General features: G+C 38.5%; 1 long non-coding RNA gene across 3 annotated transcripts in view; it reads right to left on the minus strand.

The window, feature by feature from the left end:
* Positions 1–22,497, minus strand: part of LOC131384075 (uncharacterized) — a 182,222-nt gene that overhangs the window by 115,700 nt on the left and 44,025 nt on the right. For 2 of the 3 annotated variants that reach the window (XR_009214572.1, XR_009214571.1), the window contains exon 3: positions 4,147–4,270. This is a non-coding gene — a long non-coding RNA (uncharacterized LOC131384075). Of the gene's footprint in view, positions 1–4,146; positions 4,271–15,976; positions 16,044–22,497 lie in introns of all 3 variants that reach the window. The other variant, XR_009214573.1, reaches the window with a different exon arrangement.

Genomic DNA, 22,497 nt, shown 5'->3' on the forward strand with positions numbered 1-22,497 from the left:
CGGTACCTCAAGCAGAAATGCAGAAATCACCAGTCTTCTGTGTCGCTCGGGCTGGGAGCTGGAGACCGGAGCTGTTCCTATTCGGCCATCTTGGCTCCCCACCACATCTTTTCTTTTTTAATAAAAGAACTCTAAAATGAAAACTTCACTGCAAAGGAATTGTGAGTCAGAGATCTGTTGGGGATGGTTTTAGAAACGCCAGTAGCAGAACAGTAAATAACTTGATGATTTAGTGCACTGAGTAGAAAAAAGATCCTCATAGATGACACTTCTACATACTTCTTGTGATTCTAACACCTGCATTTAGCTCCTAGGCATGAGTTTGAACTTAAATATGTAACCATTAAATCTCACGTTTACCTGAAGCTGTTGAAATATCCCTAGAAATTAAAGGAAAAAATAGAGACTGGCAGTTTGTCATAGATAAACTCTTTCACACCTGTCTTGCTTGAGTACTGTGGTGGCTTGAGTGCTCAGGTGGCAGGCAGTTAAATCTGTTAGCAGACACTGAAAAGAACTTGCCTAAAAAATGAAATAGTGAATTATTTGAGAACTGTCCGGCACTAAATTTTTCTTTAAACAGCTGCAGGAATATTGCCAACGTTTTCAGTTTTTAAGAGTGACACTGTCTAACTTGCTGTCATTGAACCTGTTGGAAGCAAATGCGAAAATAAAAACCATGAGAATATTTGATATTTCCATCTTTTTAGAAAACAGCCTCAGAAAAGGTGCCCTAATAAGCCAATGAACTGAATATGCTTCACACTCACACATGCCTAATTCAATTATTATTCAGTTATAGAAAAACAACAACTTCTGTTCTTATTCCTAAGTGTACTCTTCATATGATCTCTTCATTATTTCTGATCATTCCCCTGTTACGATTTAGTTTTACTGCCAGGTCTGCATATTTCCAGTTGTTAAGCATCTTCCCCTTGGTGGCCAGTATCAGGCTCCCCATAGCTGAGAGTAATTACTGCTCTCAGGAAGGCCCACCTTGGCTCCCAGGGGGCCCGGTCCCATCCTATCCCTCAGACGGTTATGTGCATGCATTTTCGTCCTCCTTACATAAAGTAGGGAGGCTTTGTTGACTCAGGAGACTCCATCATAAAACATGGCACTTAATACATGATTTTATTTTACTTCTCATGAATCAAAATGTAACTGAAGAATATTGTTTGAATAAATGAATAGATGATATATTTTCAGACTGATTTCATACAAAATAATAATGATTGATGAAAAAGTACTAACAGGTTTTGAACTTATGCAAGGAGAGAACAAAGGAAAAGTTTTAAAAAGAAAATATAAAATATTCAAATTACTCTTATTGTTTTTATTTCAGTAATGTTATTTGCAGTGTAGTAAGAAGTCTGAAACAATAATTACCCACAGTAACAGCTTAAAATTCTAAGATCTCTCTCTCTTTCTCTCAGAATGCATATATACACACACATATATATATTTCTTTATTTTGATTGAATCTCAACCACAGAATTTTGGTAACAGAGTTGTTACAGTTGTAATACACATATTTTTTTTTTTTGCCATCAAGATTCCTCTTTGTACAAACATAAAAACAGCATGTGAAATTATATCAGTAATAAAGTAATAATTTTTGCATCCTAGGAATAAATTCTGTTAGGTTGGTGCAAAAATAATTTCATCAACCTAATACTTGATCATGGTGAAAGATACTTTTAATACGCTGTTGAAAATCATTTGCTGGTATTTTGTGGAAGAGTTTTCCATTTACGTTCATCAAGAATATTGGTCTGTAGTTTTCTTTTCTGATAGTGCCAGTGTCCTTGTCTGGCTTTTACATCAGGGTAATGTGGCCTCGAAAATGAGTTTGAATGTACTTCCTTTTCTTCAGTTTTTGGAAGAGTTTGAGGACAACTGGCATTAATTAGTTCATAGAATTCCCCATTAAACAATCTCATCATAAACTTTTCTTTGTTGAAAGGGTTTAAAAATTATTACTAATTCAATATTCTCATTATTGGTTGTTCAGGTTTTTTTATTTCTTGATAATTCGGTCTCGAAGGTTGTACGTTTCTAGGAATTTATCAATTTCTTCTAGGTTTTCCAGTCGTTGGTGTATAATTGGTCATAGCAGTCTTGAATGAACCCTTGTATTTCTGTGGTGTCAGTTGGAATGACTCCACATTCATTTGTAATTTTATTTGAGTCTTTTCTCTTTTCGTCTTAGCTAGTCTAGCTAAAGATTTGTCAGTTTTGTTTATCTTTAAAAAAAACACTCTTAGCTTCATTGATCTTTTCTATTGCCTTTCTTCTCAATCTGTTTTTGTTCCAATCTTTGGGTTTATTTTGTTCTTCATTTTCTAGTTCCAAGAGTTGTCAAATTGGATTATTTGAGATCTTTCTTTTTCTTAATGTAGAAATTAAGAAAAAATTCATTTGTGGTAGTAAAAATTTACTTAGGAATAAATTTATCCAAAGATGTGAAAGATCTGTACATTGAAATCTATGAAACACTGATGTAAAGAATTAAAATAGAAAAAAATATGAAAACCAGAACAATGTTCAAAAACCAGAAGAATAAATATTGTCAAAATATTCATACTATCCAATGTGATCTACAGATTCAGTGCAATCCATTTCACAACTCCAATGGCATTTCTTACAGAAATAGAAAAAAAAATCTTAAAATTCATACGGACTCACAGAATATCCCAAATACCTAAAGCAATCTTGCACAAGAAGAACAAATCTGAAAGAATTACATTCCCTGATTTCAAATTACATCACAAAGCTGTAGTAATCAAAACAGCACGGTATGTGCATAAAACAGATACATAGTCCAATGAAACAAAATAGAGAGCCCAGAAATAAACCCATGCATCTATGATCAGCTAATTTTAAACAAGTGCATTAATAAACACAATGTGGAAAGAATAGTCTCTCCAGTAAGTGGTGCTGGGAAAACTGGATAGCCACATGCAGAAGAATGAAATTGGACCCTTACGTCACACCACATAAAAAATCAACTCAAAACATATTAGAGACTTGATGCTTAGACTGGAAACTGTAAAAGGCTGAACTCAGGGCTAATGCTGAAGGCATCCTCTGAGTCTTTCTTCAGCCACAGGTTAGCCTGGCTCCAAGCCTGGTACCATGGATAAGGCCAAGCAGATGCCCATTATTAGCCATAGGTTGAGATTCTCCAAACAGCAGATTCTAGAATAAAATACCATGAAGCTTCTAAATAAGGGGAAAGGTTTTTCCATATCTCTATGTAATTCCTGCTCTCAATTCTTTTTTTTCTTGCCTCAGGATTGACCTCCCTCAGAAAGTGACAATAAAAGCAATTTCCTTCAGGGCCACCCCCAAGCCACCCCACACATGGTGACACCAATATACCCTTTGACCTCCCAAAGACATCAGACCTCAGTCCTAAACAATGGATCACTTCCTGGGGTTGAGTGATTTAGTTCCATGTGATTCTACTGGAAGAGTAGTCTAGGGTGGCCTGCATTAAATTACTTTAATATCTTTTGTTTTTTTCCATGACCTGGGGGAAAGACACCAGATATCTACCTATCTGTCTATCTTCAGTGTTTGTCAACTCTGTTTCTAATATCCAGTGGGATCAAATACTCCAACAAAAATAAATACAGTTTTTTCTGTGACCTGAGGAGAGGAGATGAGATCGATCGATCTATATACCTGTATATCTCTTACAGTGTTTGTCATCTCTGTTTCTAATCTCCAGTGGGATCAAATATTCAAACAAAAATAAATACAGTTTTCCCAAAACTAACTAGAATAGACAGGCACATAACAGCCTGAGTTCAAACTTAAACGATATTATCTCCTTGAAGAAACCACATAAGTCTTGAGTGACATACATTTTTCTACAGGAATTGCTCAGTTTACAAGATCACCTTAACACATTTGATAGGAAGCATTTACTCTGAGGCTTATGCATTCCCAACCTTGCTGGTCATGCATTGCCTCACATAGGAGGTGTTCAAAGCACTGCAGAGGAGATGTGACTATAGCAAAGGGCAATCTATCCCAAAGCAGATTAAAATCCCTAGCTTCCACGATTGAGGAAGACAGGGATGCACCTGCTATACCCACTGGGATTTTTAAAAACAATCACAAAACCTCTCTCCTTACCCCACAGCCATTGATCTAGGTCTGTCCTGCAGTCCTGCTAACACCTTCTACGACTTGAACAGATTATGTGGTTGCATGGTCTCATTGTGATGTTTCTCCCCCATGTGTGACTCTGGATATTAACCTATAGGCAAGAGAGCAAAAACAACAGCAAATATAATATTAATTCAACTCACATTCCACCCAAGCACCATTCTTAGGGCCTTACATGCCTTAATTTATTTTATCCCAATAAAAATCTTATGACTTATATGTTATTATTATCTACACTCTAACTGATGGGCATAGAGGCTGAGTAACTTCCTTCAGGACACACAGCAGAGAAGTGCAGACCTTGGGTTTGAACCCTCTAAGTAGACTTGACTTTTTGCTCTAAAAATCGGTAATGGGAGAAAAAACTTGCAGGAAGTAGTTACCTGAGTTTTACTTGGAAGTAGTTATTCAGATTTGTTGCAGATCTGAAAATGTACTCCAAGAGTAAAGTAGAGTCACAATGTAATTTGATGTAATATATACAAGATATGAGCTAATATACAACTTACACTACTAAGAGTGGTTTAGAGAAAAAAAAAAAAAAGCCTTTTGGTAAAACAGTAAAGTCTGTGCCTCAAGGAAAATATATACCAAAATCAAACAAGCAAACAATACCAGTAAAAATACAATAATTTTCAGACAAAATGTGTTTTGTTATTTTTGTGATTACAAAAGAAATTTACAAAGATAATATGACTGATTATATCATAGTAAAGTAGCAAAGGACAAAATTTCTTGAAGTGGGATGTTAAAACTTGCTACTGACATAATAAATACTTCATGCAATTTTCTATGAGACAGTAATCACATAGCTTCCACAACATATTATCTTTATTATTTTTATTTTACTAAATTTTTTCGTTTGCTGGAAATTGTGATGAAACACTTTTAGCAATTCATTTTTCATACATCCAATTTGGTTTAAACTCTAGAAACTCAGGGACATGTTTTCGTGTTTATTTTAATTTATATAGGTGACCAGAAAGAAAGTAATTGGCTTTCCCTAACTGTTTTTATGCAGGAGTTCTTTTTCGTTAACTGATGCCAACGGATATAAAATAACATTTTAAAAAGTTGGATATCCATTCATCTAAGTATTTAGAAATGCATCAGTCTCAAAATGCATGAGACAATGATCCAGTTTCATTGTTCTGCATGTGAATATCCGGTTTTCCCAACACCCTGTGTTGAAGAGACTTTCCTTTCCTTATTGTGCATTCCTGGCCCTCTTGTCATGGTAAACTGATTTACCATGGGTTAAACACTTAAATGTAAGATCTGAAACCATAAAACTTCTGAAAAAAATCGGAGGGGAAAAAAATCCTTTCCATTTGTCTTGGCAATGATTTTTTGGATGTAATACCAAAAGCACAGGCCAAAAAGAAAAAGAACAGCTAAGGTTATGTAAAACCAAACAGATTCTGCACAGCAATGAAAACAATAACAACAAAATGAAAAGGTAACCTACAGAATGGGAAAAAATATTTGCAAACCATGTATTTGATAACGGGTTTATATCCAAAATATATAAGAAACTTAACTCAGTATTAATAAATAAATAAATAACTCGCTTAAAACATGGGCTAAGAATCTAAATAGACATTTCTCCAAAAAATAAAAACGATGTACAAATGGGCTATGGGTATATAAAAAGGTGGTCACTAATCATCAGGGAAAATCAAATTAAAACCGTGTGAGATAACAGCTTACACCTGTTAGAATGGCTATCCTTGAATAACAAATGATTACAAGTGTTAGGGATGGTGTAGAAAAAGGGAACCCTCACACACTGTTGATGGGAATAAAAATTAGTATAGCTATTATGGAAAACCGTATGGAAGTGCCTCAGACAACTAAAAACAGAACTACCATATGATCCAGCAATCCCACTAATGAATATTTACCCAAAGGAAAGAAAATCAGTATATCAGAAATTTGCACCTGCAGGTTTATTGTAACATTTTTCACAATAGCCAAGATGTAGAATAAACCTCAATGTCCATCCACAAATAACCAACAGCTAAAGGTGAGTTACAGGATGCTGCAAGCCTGCGATGTGTCTCGGTCCGTGAGCACAGATGCTTTCTACATGCCTAGCATATGGAGAAGGTGGGGCCCAGGGATGGCTGCAGTTGAGACCAGGAGGCAAAGCCTACAAAGACCATGGGAAACTGAGAGGGTTCAGAGGCTGGAGCCCAGTGAAAGACATGGCTACACCTGGATCCAGAGGAAGCAGAGAAGGTGAATAAAGGCTGATAACGGTGGTTGGGGCTGAGGGTGTCCAGCACAGTCAGGGGGTCAAGACTCCAGCAGAGGAAGCTTTCCCTCATGGAAGGTTTTCCTTCCATAATATGCCTGGGTAAATATACATCATGTATATTTTTCTACTTCTTTACATGTAATTAATATGTGCAATATTAAATAAGTAGACACAGCCTATTGGCGGTTTACAAAGGATCTCTAGAATACTTTGATCGATTTTAATTATAGCCACAAAGAAAGAAGTTTCAGAAAACCTTCAAGATTTTTGTCTTTCTTCATGATAACTCGGAAAAGAAAGTCTAATGCTTCTGTGGTCTTTTCGATCACCATAGCATCAGTCTATTGGGGTTTGATATGTCTCTTGTCAAATTTCTCCTTCTACAGTAATCAAAATGCACACATGAGCTTGCGTGCACACACACACACACGCACAAAGAGTTCTGGCTTGTGGCAAACAACATGTCTGATTAGAACTAGAATAGCCACATAGTTTACAAGAATGAAACATCTGTTTAAAGGCGATGAGAGCTTTTAGAGCAACCAGATCTTGAGGTCCAAAATTGTAAAGAAAAGAGAACTACACAAGGTGAGTCTGTATTATAAACCCGCTTTTCACATACGGCCTCTTGTAAATTCCCAGCTCTGAGTCAATACATTTCTAAAAATAAATACGTCATCCGAGCTTTAGGGAACATCTGGGACTGCAGATATAAAGCTGGAGCTTGGAACTGCCAAGGCAGCCAGGACTTTGAGGGCCAACCAGTAGCTATGAGCCACATGCTCAGCAGTCTTGCCTTTTAGGCAAGTGCTTAATATTTAAGCTCCACTGAGCTGGTGACTAAGAATTAATGTTGTTGACTAACAGAGCAGAGTTGTTGCTGTTCTCAAGAAGCTGAGGGGCCTTCATGCTTGAGATCAGGAACCAGGAAGGAGGAAGAGCTTTGGAAAAACCTCAGGCTCTCAGGCAGAGCCCCAGCTATGTAGGAGGGAATGAAGAACAGCCCGAGTAAATACGGAAGAAACTGTAAATGGATATTGAAGACACAAAGTGACATCAGTAATTTAATTTTAGAATTTAAACACATGCCCATAATATTGTGTGCATATATATTACTAACAAGCTCATAAAATGAATGTGGAAAAAAAGAAAACAATTTAACTATTAATACAAAAGCAGAAGGGATGAAAAATTAAAACAGTCGAGACAAACAGATCAAATAAAATAATACTGCAAGTAAAAACCAAATATAAAAATAATTGCACTTAATGTAAATGGATTAAACTATCCAATTAAAAGACAAAGATTGCGAGATTGAAAAAAATGCAAAAGTCAGTTACATATTATTAAGGTGATATGCCTTAATTATAAGGACCCAGCAGGTTGAAAATAAAAGTATAAAAAAAAGACCATGCAACCTCTAAACAAAACAAAGTGAGGATACTCTATTAATAGCAAAAGCAATGCAAGAAGCATTTCTAAAGATTAAGAGGGGTTATTTTATTACAAAAGATTTCTAAAAATATCATTTCTAAAGATTAAGAGGGGTATTTTATGACAAAAACCTACCAGGAAGCTGTCACAATTTTAAATATATATGCATATTTTATCATAGCTTTAATACACACAGTACACTTAGATACACATTACACTGAAACTGACTTTATTTATGCTGTGCCATAGCTCATAAAGTTCTTTGCCTGTGTTCTAGTACTCCGTGTCTTCTGACATCATCCATGTAACTATAACCTGGTAACTTTATTTCCCAGCTTTGTTGAGGTCTAATTGATAAGTAAAACTTGCATATATTCAAGATGTACAGTATGATGTTTTGATACATGTACACATTGTAAAATGACTACCACATTAGCTAATTAACATATTCATCACCTGACACAGTAACCTTTGTTGTTGTTGTAAGCACATTTAAGTGCTACACTCTTAGTAAACTTCAAGTATACAATACAATGGTATTAACTTTAACTACCATGCTGTACATTGGATTCCCCATAACTCATTCATCTTATAACTGAAAGTTTGTGTATTTTGATCAATTCTCTCCATTGCCGCTAACATCCAGGCTCTGTCAACTACTCTTCTATTCAGTTTCTGAGTTCAGCTTTTATAGATTCCAAATGTAAGTGGGATCATGCAGTATTTGTCTTTCCCTGGCTTATTTCACTCGGTGTAATGTCCTCCAGGCTCTTCCATGGTGGGAGTGTAAATTAGTACAGTCATTATGGAAAACAGTATGGAGGTTCCCCCCAAAATTAAAAATAGATCTGCCATATTATCCAGGAATCCCACTGCTGAGTATACATTAAAAAGAAATGAAATCACTGCCTCAAAGAAATGTGTACACTCTCATGTTTATTGCAATATTATTCACAATAGTGAAGATGTGGAAATAACTAAGTGTTTACTGATGAATGAATGGATTTAAAAACATAGTATATACAGTCATGTGCTGCTTAAGAGTGTTTTGGTCAATCATGCTCCATATATATGACAGTGATCTGAGCAATAGGCTATACCATGTAGCCTAGATGAGTAGTAGGCTACACCAACTAGGTTTACCTAAGCATGCTCTATGTTTGCACAACCATGAAATTACCTAACAATGCATTTCCCAATGATCCTTGTTGAGGAGAAAAAAGGGCTCTCTCTCTCTCTCAATCTATATATATATGTATATATAGAAGATATATATCATTAAATATATATCTTTTTCAAGGCCGCATATTATTCCACTGTATATATATTATATATTGTATGTATTATATATACATATTATATATACTTTATATATTAAATGGTTCCAGGTACATGCAGATTATATATATATATTCAGTATATATAATTTGTATACTATATATATGTATATAAAATATACTGTGGAATATTATGCAGCCTTGAAAAAGAAGGAAATCCTGCCAGTTGAAACAAGGTGGATGAACCTGGCATGAAAACTTTTAACAGGGTATAAACTCAGACACTTCAAGGTTCTTGACAAGCATATGACTGACATTAACTAATGGATTTTTAGAAAACCTGAAGATTCTAACTTTGCAACAAATGGATAAAATTTTTCCCAGAAATATAACTCTGACGTACAATATGGCCACTGGCTTCCAAACCCCCAGTGTTATTCTACCTTATCTTGTGGATTAGACATGTTGCCAAAAAACGTTTCCAAAGCAACATTCTGTTTATAACACTTGTGACAGATTGGGTCATTGTTCCCAGTTCTTCACACTCTCCCTGCATCCACGTCCTTTTCTGTGATGACGTTGTGTTATCTTTCACTCAAGTAGAGCATAATTTTCCACCCTATTTATGTTGGGCTTTGCCACATAACTTGCTTTGAACAATGGAAGTGGGCAGAAGTTATGCATGCCAGTTTCCAGGCAAGGTCTGAAGAGTTATTATATGTTTTGCTCATCTCTCTTGTTTCCCTTTGACCACTTTGTTAAGGTCCAAGGAGACTGAGGAACCCTATGCACATTCGTAAATCTACATGACCTTCTGGAACAAGCCTCCTGCCCCGAGTAGTAATGTCTGAGTTGAAGACCCAGGTAAGATAATACACAAATGTTGTTGTAAGTCACTGATATTTCGAAGAAGTTTTATGAGCAGCAAACACCAACACAGCACTTCGATGCTCATAAAATTTCAAGGACTTTTCATAGCCTGAAGAACAAAGACCATCATACTGATTCTCAGAGCATTCTACAATTATGCCTCACCTGTCTATTAGTTTAATCTTTTTCAATTCTCTTTCATTAACCAAGTCTCTCTCTCTTTTTTTTTTTTTTTTTTTTTTTTTTGAGACGGAATCTCACTCTGTCCACCCAGGCTGGAGTGCAGTGGTTCGAACTTGGCTCGGCTCACTGCAAGCTCTGCCTCCCGGGTTCATGCCATTCTCCTGCCTCAGCCTCCCAAGTAGCTGGGACTACAGGCGCCTGCCACCACGCCCGGCTAAGTTTTTGTATTTTTAGTAGAGACAGGGTTTCACCATGTTAGCCAGGGTGGTCTCGATCTCCTGACCTCGTGATCTGCCCGCCTCGGCCTCCCAAAGTGCTGGGACTACAGGCATGAGCCACCGCGCCCAGCCTAACCAATTCTTTTACTAAGACGACTTAGTCCATGAGCAGTTAACACCGAAAATATATTTATACGGTCAAGCTCAACATATATTTCCTTGTAGCATGTTCCACAAAAACCTCTCTATTTCAACAGGCTATCTCCTTCCTGATAGGCCTTTTTTTTTTTTAAATAAGAATTACTTTGCTCTCTTTTATCTTTAAATCTAGAAATACACAATTTTCATTTCACAATCTACCCTGTAAAAAAGCTCTAAACTTTTTGGTGGCAGAAACTGTACTCTTCGTGCTGAAATATTGAGTGGTACATTACCATGTTGTTTTATGCATAGTGGCAAGCTCATTAGATTAGATTAAATTACCAAAGGTAAATATTATGGAAAATATTGTGTAAACAATAGGATGGAAAAATATGGGAAGGGGTTGAGCAAACAGCCCTCTGTAAACATGACTTGTTATAGTTTTTCTCGGAATTAGTCATAAACAGCAGATGGAAATTGATTACCACAAATTAATCCTCTGCCTTAATTAACAAAGTCAGAACCTGGAGCATGGGCAGATCTGTAACCACGAGCAACCAGGCTTGTGCAGAATCATTCCAAATAACTGATAGTGACAAACAGGAGTATCACAGTGGTAATTATCCATGCATTGGATATCGGATCCCAGCTAGGACTCTAGTGCCCTGACCAACTCCCTCTGCCCTCCGCTCCCAGGAACATAAAATAAACTCTGATTTCCTAGGAGATAAAACCTAAAGCTAGCCCAGGTCCTAGAAATGAGAGTCCCATGGTATGTTGATGAAAGGAAAATTTATCCCATTTAACTATTACCAGATCAAAACTGTCCATCCTTTTCCTTTTTCTTTGATTTTACTTGTTTGAGCTTTAGATTTGAACTGAGGAACAGCTTTTCTGCCACTCACAGTCTGGCAGTGGATGCCTTCGGTCCACTGTTCCCATAGTATGACCCACCCTTGGCTGCAGGTACACTAGTCCAGGTGGGGGTAGCTAGGGAGACAGTGTTTACCCTGGTTGGGTCACAGAATGCATGAGGTGTTTCCAACACCAATCGTTTTCCACCATGTGTAATGGAAATCAGAAAAGAGCCAGTCAGTGAAAGAGATAAACAACACCGGTGTACAGGGGTGAAAGGCGGGCAGGCTGGACCTCCCAGGCACCCTGAAGGCTCCATCTTCCTCGCCTCCCTTCAGGACTTTAACATAACTTTGTTGCCCTAAAATAAACTCTTCTTTCCCTCAAGCTTGCATGAGTTAAGTTCCTTGTGACGTTCAACCAAAAACTTCTGAAATATTTAAAGATATTGAAATGACACATTTTCATAGTCTTTTCTGTATAGTTAAGATATTGTTCAGTGGATTATAATAATGTACGTAGAGATTATTCTGCCCCAATACTCAACATTTAAAATATTTTTTAAACACTCTCTTTCAACATATTCACAGAGAATATGTAGGATTCATGAACTGGATGGGAAAATACAATTGCCGTCTTGCAGAAAACTACTCAGAATTTCAAGGGAATGAAAACAATGTTTCCAGGTACATGTGGATTTTTCAACCACATTGATACTGAGATGAAAGACAGTATTGTATTGGTTGAAAATATAACTAGCAGTTGGCAGGAGAGCATGCTAGTGAAATAGCAGTGAACAGGCATTGCCAGCAGTTTCCAGCTGTTCACTGTGAATTCTTGTCTTCTGTCCCAGTTACTGCAGGTCACATCCTCCTCACTCCCCTCCTTCCGCTTTCAGGAGAAGCATCTACCACCACAGACATTCAAGAGTTTGTTGTTTTATGTTAGGAAGGAAGACCCAACCCAACAGACAGCACACGTTCCTGTACAAAGTGCAGCCTTGGGATAATTTTCATAATTAAGACTTTCCCTTGCATTTGAATGCAGGTAAACACCTTTATATGAACTTTATGTTACTTCCCTTTCACCTGTGACCTTCTTGGACTACATGTATTGATGTCTTTATTTCCATTCGATTACAAGTTATTTGTGGGATAGCACAACTGGGACAGATCTCAGGAATGAAGGACTGTGTTGCGTGGGAAGCCTGGGTGATGAGTTCTCGATGTTCAGACTCCTAAGCTGGAACACTCCGTCCTTGACAGAGACTGGCTGGTTGCTCAGCCAACTGTGGCCTGTCCTGGGCAGACACAGTCCAACTGCATTCCCAGCCTTCCTTTCCGTGAGGTGTCTCCATGCGGTGCAGTTCTTGACTGTGGAATGTGGGAGGAAGTGACCCATGTCATTCCCAGTGGGGCACATTAACAACAAAATAAAACAAAAATAAACAAAAACCTCGCTCACACTCCTAAAGCCCTTCTCTTCCCCTGTCTCTATAACAGGCATTTATTCCCAGAGGAGTTTTTGCAGCCACGGTGGCAAACTGCACACCTCCGACAGCTTAGACCCCTGAATTACTGCCTGGAATAGGCCATTCCCCACTTCCCCAATCCTGGTGACGCTAATTTAATTTTACCGGTGTGAGAAATAAACTTCCAATCTATAGTCACTGAGGTTCCAAGGTTGATCTGTTACAGCCGTTATCTTCACTAACACACGTCAAAATACATTAACATCCTGGTAAACCTCAGCCTTTGGTGACACACACAGTTACGAAAGGGTTCTTGAATACCTACCCTGTGTCAAGCACTTCACAGAATACGATATGACACCCACCTTGTAGAGCTCAAAGTTTATTACACTGAGCTCAGTAAAAATGATATTTTCTTCTGGCTAATATATCTTGGGTCTAATATTTTCTTTGGCAATAGTGATATTCTTCATTTTTGTCAAATATATCATAAATGGATTTATTCTTCTAAGTAAGGGCTTCATGGGGAACTTTCATATTCCTGGAGTACTGCTGTTTTTTTTTTTTTTTTTTAGAATTCTGGAAATTATTCCAGCAATCCAAGTCATACTTCCATATCTAAATGTATTTTAAGCAACCATAATTACAACAAAGTATACTGAGGCTTTATTATGGCTGCCCCAGGATTTGCTGTTCTCTGCTAAACTGCTTACATCTGTTTATGTCTTTGCCACTATAAATCAATCCAAACAAACTCTATTCTGCTAATCCCCCCATCTGCCAACTCCCATTCACTGTTTACCAATAGGAAAGACTCCCTATCATTCTAATAATAAGTGAATGAGCCACTTTGTTTCTTTTCTCAGGCAGCAGGAAGCCCTTCACCAGGCTTGCTAGATTCTATTTAGCAAATAAATCTTGGGAGAAGGATTTTGCAGACTGGCAGGACTCTAGATTCTGCCACAGAACAAATTTAATCAGGATTCTTTGTTCTACCCTTTTGTTCTCCTCATCTGTGCAAGGAGTTCAATATAAAAACTTGTTAATTGACTGACTAGGGCCAAATCCATCAGGTTCTCACTCTGTTTTGCCTTCCCCAGCAGCTGGTTGACAGCAGAGGAACAGAGTCAAATCTTAGCTAGTACCACACAGAGACTTGGAAGAAAGCAAAAGCAAAAAGCAGTGAGAGATTCGTCTGAGAAGAATATTGGCTTGAATGTTATATATATATATATATATATATATGTAGGTATGTATATATTCAGGGACAAATTGATTAAGAAGACAAGGACGTTTCAGTCATTCTGTAAGATGCAGAGGTCCTCAGCTGCCCAGATCAAACCTGTCTTCAGGTCCATGAGCACATGTCAGGCATATAGCACTAACACCCAAACCTGAGCAATGGCAAGGAGGGGGAGTACAAGTGCCGCCGAATACATGGCGGAGATAGGGATAAATCCTTTGATCTAACATGTCCAAGGCCCAATAGAAGGTGCTTAAATTATGGAAAGTCACTAACCTCCTTCTGCTTAGCCCAGGAGGAGATGTGAGCCTGAGCTGAATTTATACAGAGTCTTTAAATACCTCCTTTGCCTGCTCTGTTTCCTCAGTGTCTACAGGAAAACTTAGGTCAAAGATCAATGCAAAGTAACTGCAACATTAGTTGGAGCAAAGTTCACAGAAACAGGAACATATTTGAAGCTGCAACTTTTTACATTACTTTTCAACTTGAAATAATTCTATTTAATAATGTTCATGTTACAAAGTAACCACTACCTTTTGATTGATACATGGGTTTAGATATCTTATGTTACCTATTTGAAACGAGGCAGAGGAATTATATCTATCTATCTATCTATATATAAATGTAGATATATATATACACACACACACACACACATATATACATATATATGTATATATATACATACATACACACACACACACACACACATATATATATAAAAATATGAGATGAACAGTTAAGTTGGCAGACTTTGAGTAAAGCTAATTGCCCTCCACAATCTGAACGGGTCTCATCCAATCAGCTGAAGCCCTTGATAGAAAGAGGGCCGACTGCTGCCGTGTGAAGAAGGCAGCTTGCTTCCCCTTCGCCTTCCACCATGATTGTAAGTTTCCTGAGGCCTCCCCAGACATGCTGAACTGTGAGTCAATTAAACCTCTTTCCTTGATAAATTACCCAGTCTCAGGTGCTTATTTATAGCAGTATGAAAACAGACTAATACACACACACACACACACACACACACACACACACACACATATATACATGCATCCTATGGTTTGGTTTCTCTGGAGAACCATGACTAATACAAACAATTGTGATATTTTCCCTAGCCAAAGAAACACGGTACAGCTGGTTTCCTCCGACGTTTGGGCTGAAGGTACCAAAGTCTAACACTGCCAATTGCATCTTCACTGAGACAGGCTTCTATTTCTTTAATCTGAGGATAACATTAAGCTTGCTTTACTCTGCAATTGCATAAATTCATTATATTTAAGGACTCTTCTATCTCACAAAATAATGTATATTGTAGGAAAGTTTACAAAAGTTGCAAAAGGAACTCCAACCCTCCATTAAACTCTAAAGTGCACAGAAACCCACAAAGAATGCCTGGCAAATCAAATGCTCTCATGCTTTCATTTCCAGGGAGATAACCACCTGACTTCATTTAATCCAATATCCATTTTCTAGCTTCTGTGTTTTTTTTTTTTCTGTGAGTGTGTGTATATTTACAAAATATGCATACAAATTGTAAATATAATACCATACACTTTGTGTGTCAGTAACAAGGCCACCTTGAATGTAAGGTAATTGCCCACTTCCCAATAGATATATCTAAAAGCATAATTGACAATTTGAACGTCTAAACATTTAAGAACATACTGGAAATAGTCCAGTGTCTACCTGTATTATTTAATGTTTAATTTAATCACACACATAATTTAAGTCACATTGTAGGAAATGAACTTAATTTATAAATATTAAATTTTTCACTCTTAGGCTTCATGAAGCAGTTTTACTCAAAATTTCCACACACATTTCTGACATTTGTGCAATCCTTACCTTGACACCTAGTTTTTCAGTCTCTTAACACCGTCTTCAAGAATACGTCATCTTCACAGCCTCTTAACTGTTCAAAATATAACACCTTTAGAATGCATCAGATGCTGTTGCTGGAAACTCATCTGAAGTCCAGAGGACCCATTTGCATAATATTAGGATCTGTTGTTTTTTTTTTTTTTCTCCTCCCTTGTTGGTTACACTCAGGGTCTGGTGACCTCTGCAATGCAGCCAGTCTCATTCTGCCTTTAAAAGAGGTTTTTAAAATGCTTTCTACAATGGCATTAAATATCATGTATCTTGGAGTCATACAATCAAGAATATTTGCCAAATCTATGTTACAGTTTCTGCCTATTATTTTGTGTTTCTGGGCTCTGACTTCAGAAGCATCTACAATTACATTCCTCACAATAATGCATCCTCCCCAAATGGTGCTTCGCAATAAGAATGTGGTTGACAGAGCCACGTGCAGGTGAGAAATGTTTTAATGGAATCAAAAGGCTACCCTCTGAAAAGTAACTCAGGGCCATCACAGACAGCTGATATTTGGGCACAAACAGGTTTATTTATTAACCTATGTTTTACTTAATATATTTCAAGTAATTTTACGTTTTATTAAGTACTTTATTTATTTTTGAGACAAGATCTTGCTCTGTCACCCAGGCTGGAGTGCAGTGGTACAATCTCGGCTCGCTTCAGTCTCTGCCTCCCAGGTTCAAGCTATTCTCATGGCTCAGCCTCCTGAATACCTGGGACCACAGGCTCACGCCAGCCTACGTGGCTAATTTTTGTATTTTTAGTAGAGACAGCCTTTCGCCATGTTGGCCAGGATGGTCTCGAACTCCTGGTCTCAAGTGAACCACCCTCCTTGACCTCCCAAAGTACTGGGATTACAGGTGTGAGCCACCGCATCCGGTTTGATTAAGTACTTCCTACAACAGAATTCTTAAGTGACTGAGTCGTATTCTGTTGTGTAGAGATGGCAAATTTTGTTTAAGCAGCCCCCTTATTGTTTGGCCTTTGTTTTACTTTCTGAGAATTCCCTATTAGAAAAACATAGGGACAAACCCCTTGTGATTATACCCTTGGGTGCTCTGTTATTTTCTTTTCTGGCATAAATTCCTAGCTATGCAAAAGATCTACATTTTCCCTAGGCTTTGATGTATGTTTCCAAAAACACCAGTGAGTGAGTTTATATTTATTTCAGCAGTAGGTACAAGACCCGCTACTCCTTCAGAATCACACAAGGCATAATTCTTTTTAATCGTTTTCAAATTGGTGGGATATTAACATCTCTGTACTTTTCATTCACATTCAATTATTACACAGTGATGTTGACTTTTTCCACAAATTTACTCGTCCTGTAATTTCTGTTTCTTTTGTTTGAGGCCCCTCATGTCATTTGTTAACTAGGGAAAATCCAACGGGCATCTTATTCAGAACCCACCCCTGGACACCTTGATTCTGGTTCCTCGTCTTGATTACAGGCCGACGTAAGGTGTTTGTGTGTTCTGTGGCTGACCAGGAGGCTCTTCTCTTCTGGAAAGCCTAGGCTGATCTCTGGAGGGTCTGCCTGTGGGCTTGAGGTCAGCTGGTGCGCTCTCCCAGGGCTGGCTGACCGAGGACGTGCTCATGTATGTGATTAGCAGGCTGTTGGCCAGAGTGGAAGGGGAGCTGGGCCACAAACCTTCCAGGATCCAGCAGGCTGACCTGAGCTTCTTCACATGGTGGTGACAGCAAGAAGATGGGCCCCACGGTGCCAGCACGAGCCACAGAGTCAGGTGCTGGGTGTCTCCCAAGGCGCTGGATGTAGGAGGTGTGAGCATATTTTCAACACTCTCCAGGGGTCCTGCTCTCGTGGTTAAATGTGTGACGTCTGGAGCTAATCGAGGTTCACCCTCTAGCCTCGAAGCTTATGAAATGTGCAATGATAGACAAGGTATTTAAACCCACTGAACCTGTCTTGTTATCTCCAAAGCTGGCCCCATCATAGCAGCAATCCTGCAGCAGTGAGGGTTAAGGCACTAACACACATAAAGCAGTTAACACAGAACCTGCCCCTTAATAAGGGCTCAAAATATTTCAGTTGCTGTTACTGAGACAAATTCCTAGGTTTTAATTTTTCTTCCTTTGCAATGAATTATTTCTAGTTCCTTATGGACATATACTCCCGGTGTCCCCACCCCCATCCCCGCAAATGCTGGCATGTGTAAACATGTCTGAATCCAAAGATGAGAACAGGTTAGACTCAAAATGGGTTCGCGGCTGCAGAGTTAAGGACTGAATTACTTATCCTTCTGAAGTGGTGATTTTCCTCCCTCTGGCTCAGTGAGAAATTGAGAATGCAGCAGTATCCATCATGCAACCTAGTTAGCAAACAGTAATGTGCCAACTTCACCATGGGGACATTACTCAGATCCCCTTCACTGTAAAAATAACTGATAATTCTTCAGCAGCGCAATCTTTCATTAATAAGTTACAAGAGGCAATGTGTGTGCAATCTGTTATTACGCATTTAGCCTTTCTTTTGAGAACTTTGCTTGCCAAAATATTATTTCTCACATGATTTTATAAAGAGATTCTGTAGTTTCAGCGTTCTCTACTATCTTCCCTCTACTTAATAATGTGGCACAAATGCAGTAGCTTAATGAAGACTTTTCTTCTTCCTTCCTCTCTTGCCCTTATGGTTTATTTTCTACACAACAACCAGAGCTTCTGGTCTTTCAAAAACAAAACTTAGATTGCATGCGCTGAATACGTGCCTGTTTCCTCAAGCTCCAAAGTTACCCTCCTGTATGTGGCAGAAGTGTAAATTCTGCAAACGATTATTTCTTCGATGCCTTTCTGCGGGGTTCTGTCAGTGCAGGAGAGTAGGTAGAAGAAGGAGGTTATTCTTTCCTGTTTTCCTGTTCTGTAGCACGGTCCTGGGAACAGCTGTTGGCTCCAACAGTAGCCCCTCTTCAGAATCCAGTTTCCTTTTAACTCCTGGAATCAGACTCAATGTAGAAGTCTAAGATACCCATAGAGGTCCGAGAAGCAGCTGCCTCAGTGTTTCAACTCAGACACCTGAGCACCAACCTCCCAGGCCCCTTGTCCATGTTCCTGAGGAAAGAGGGGTTCACATCCCCCCTCCCAGGGTGAGCACCGAGTCTGCGGGAACTCCTCCTTGGAGCCCTCAGGTTTTATTAATTATCGCTTTCCCCCAAGCCATGAAGATTGCAGCTGTTTCCTGCAGTTATTACTTTGGGATGTCTGCATGATCTCCTTTTAGCAGTCTTTTAATTTTCTAACATGTCTGAAAACAATTCCCTGTATTAACCCTCTCTGTTTGAAATACCTGATGTACTCTCTGTTTTCCTGATACAGTCACGGGAGATTTCCTAGGGCAGGAAACAAAATTAAAAGGCAGGATTCTGAGATCACTTTGGTTATGTTCTAGGTCTTCTTCTTTTTCTTTTTTCTTTTTTTTTTTTTTTTTTTTGTAAAGTTTTTTTTTTTTCCCCCGGCTGGAAATCAGTGGGGTGTTTCCCGCCCCTAACCCCCCCACCCCTCCTGTGTTCAAGCTATTCTCCTGCCTCAGCCTCCCAAGTAGCTGAGACCACAGGACTTTGCCACCACATCTGGCTAATTTTTGTATTTTTAGAAGAGATGACATTCACCATGCTGGCCAGGCTGGTCTCAAACTCCTGGCCTCAAGTGATCCACCTGTCTTGGCCTCCCAAAGTGCTGTGCTTACAGGTGTGCACCACTGCACCAGCTCAAATGTGCTGGGTCTTTAACGTGGTTCCTGGCTTCTTGCTGCTGGAAATGCAGCTCATGTATCCCATAGTGTGCAGTAACATCGCGTTGACCCACACCTGTGGCTGCTCCGGATGAGATATCACTTTCTACCTGCTGTGTGATCACTGAGACCCACAGACTTGAATCAAAATTCCATTTGTCTTTGATCACCATTATCCCCTAATTTGACCTTGGACCACCAGGAACTAACACCAACTTGTTTCAAGCATTTAATAAACCCCCAAACACTGAGGAGTTTATCTTTCTCCAATGTACAAATACCCTAGTTCCTGGATGTAGGTTTATTTGTGGAAGACTTAAAGAAGACCTCGAGTATATGTACATGACATTTTCCGGGGTCCCAAAGTCAAACTGTGGAACTATGGTGATTAAGTATCATTTGGAAATTTGGCCCAAGTCTATGCCACAGGGATCTAAGCAGCACTGCAGACTGTCCATGTGTAGTTTCCACAGTTGCTGGCTAATTACAATGCACATACTTGGCAGCCAGGAGAATCCTCCTATTGGCCCCCTGATCTTTGGAGTGAGGGCAATTATATAGAAAAATTAAGTGGAACCTGATTAAACGTCTTTCTATCAGGACAGTAAATCAAAGAAGTACTGCATCTTTACGGGAATTGCAGAGATTAATGCCACATTCAGAGATTTCAGAGACGCAGGGATGGGGCATCTCCATTTAACTTGCTGAATATGTGATTGTAGAAGGTTGCTAAGTATTAGAGAATAACCGCCATCATAACCTAAAGCAAGGGTTATTTCCATGTAGGTGCAGTTGTTGCCTCGTATGTCTTGACTTTAATGCCAATAAGCACAGCCCCTGGTACCCAGCTTAGAGTCATCCGTATGGAAAAAACCATTTCTTCTTCTTTTTTTTTTTTTTTGCCTCCAGACTAATGCACAAGAACTACCAGAAAATATTCCTCCACTTAGAGGAGAAAAGAGTGCTCCTTTATTTTTCTGCTTACAACAGTACCAATTCTTCCATTCTATATCGCAATAAAGGCTAAGTGTTAACCACCTTTTCTTAAAGGACCAGATTATATGTATTTCAGGTTTGCAGCCCATGCAATCTCTGGCTCAACTATTCAACTCTGTAACAGCTGAAAAGTAAACACATACAACAAATGGGATTGGCTACTTTCTAATAAAACTTTATATACAAAATCAAGCATGCTGACGGCAGAGCATAACTGGCAGACTCCCAGGCTACAACAGAGAAATGTGGTGAGCTTAACATCCCACTGGTCATCACCCTCATTCTGTACCTTGAAGATCTCAAAAGTGATTCGATGTGATAAGTAGTTATTAGCAAATTATCTTAGAGAGCTCAGGAGGAATCCTCATCACAAGAGTGGAAGATCAATCTGCAAACATTTAGTGACTGGCTACTTGATACAATTAATGGAAATCCAGAGGCTGGGAGCATGTTTGAGCAAAAGACCTTCAATGTGAATAATATTTTGCTGCACTTTCTATGAATTTTTTTAACAATACACACCACACTTGAGTGGCAGCTAGTAATGAACGAAGGCTGCCAGTTTTAATAAGGTCCAGAGAAAGAAATTACCTTGTATGTATCCTCTGGCAAAACTCAATAGGAAAAATAATACAGATCCTAAGAATTTTTTTAAGCCTACTTTGTTTGAGATCATCACACAATCTCTATGCAAAGATAGTATTCTCTGGGAGAAAAAGAGCTAATTTTGCTGGCCAGGGGAACTTAAGGAAATTTGGAAGTTTAAAATTGTTTTTTTCTATTCAAATGTCCCATTCAATATGTCAGTGTTTCATACTTTTTTCATCATTTTTCACCATTGACAAGGTAAACCTATTGCAAGTATGCATTTAGTGTCCTTTCAGCTCTGCTACTCTTGGAATCAGATCATTGGCCTAATTTTCAGCATGGGCTGATGCATTCACAGGATATACATACGTCTCCTTTAAACCTTCTGTAACAGCCATCTGGCTTTTTGGAATTTGCTTGAATTTGGTATTTTTGTGGCACGAACTTACTTCATTTTTCAAATTCTCTAGTACGATCAAGCACACTGAAAATGTTTACTTTATAATTACCATTCTTCTTAAGTCAGTTAAGATCCCTTTCATTTCATCTCCCACCTGTACTTCTTGCTAATTAACCACAGGTGACCATCTTGTGACATTTTTATGCCATAAAATGGCAAAGCTTATTAACATCTCATTTATAACCAGCAATGGGTTCTTAATGCTCTCCAAACGGTCCTGCTTTTTGGAATCTCTTCCAACTCTTATTGCCTTTAATAGAGTTATCTTTAAAAAGACAGACTGGTGCATTTATTAAGTACTGATGCATTATTAGACAATTGTCAATTCTAGGCAGTAAGAATGAAGATCAAGTAAAGTTATGCAAGAAAAAAATAAAGTAATGGAAATCAATACATTACAGTACTCCCTACTGCTTATAAATACATCGCAGGAGACACAAAAGATTAGTCATCAAGGAAAATCCATTCCTCTGCACACACTCACGAGAGGAAGGAGGGCGTCATGTATCCACCTGGTCCTCTCCTGTCCTTTGTTTCATATTGGTTCAAATTTGTTCCACTATAACTCTGAAACTCTAGGCTGTTTCTGGCTCTTTTAGATATCATATCCCATGTTTTACATGGAAAGTTTTATTGACATCTATTAACAGATGTGGTAGAAGGAGTCAGAAACTTCAGTAGTGTCCAGCTGTGTGAGGG

The sequence above is a fragment of the Hylobates moloch genome, unplaced genomic scaffold, assembly GCF_009828535.3.
Source record: "Hylobates moloch isolate HMO894 unplaced genomic scaffold, HMol_V3 SCAFFOLD_8, whole genome shotgun sequence".
Taxonomy (NCBI): domain Eukaryota; kingdom Metazoa; phylum Chordata; class Mammalia; order Primates; family Hylobatidae; genus Hylobates; species Hylobates moloch.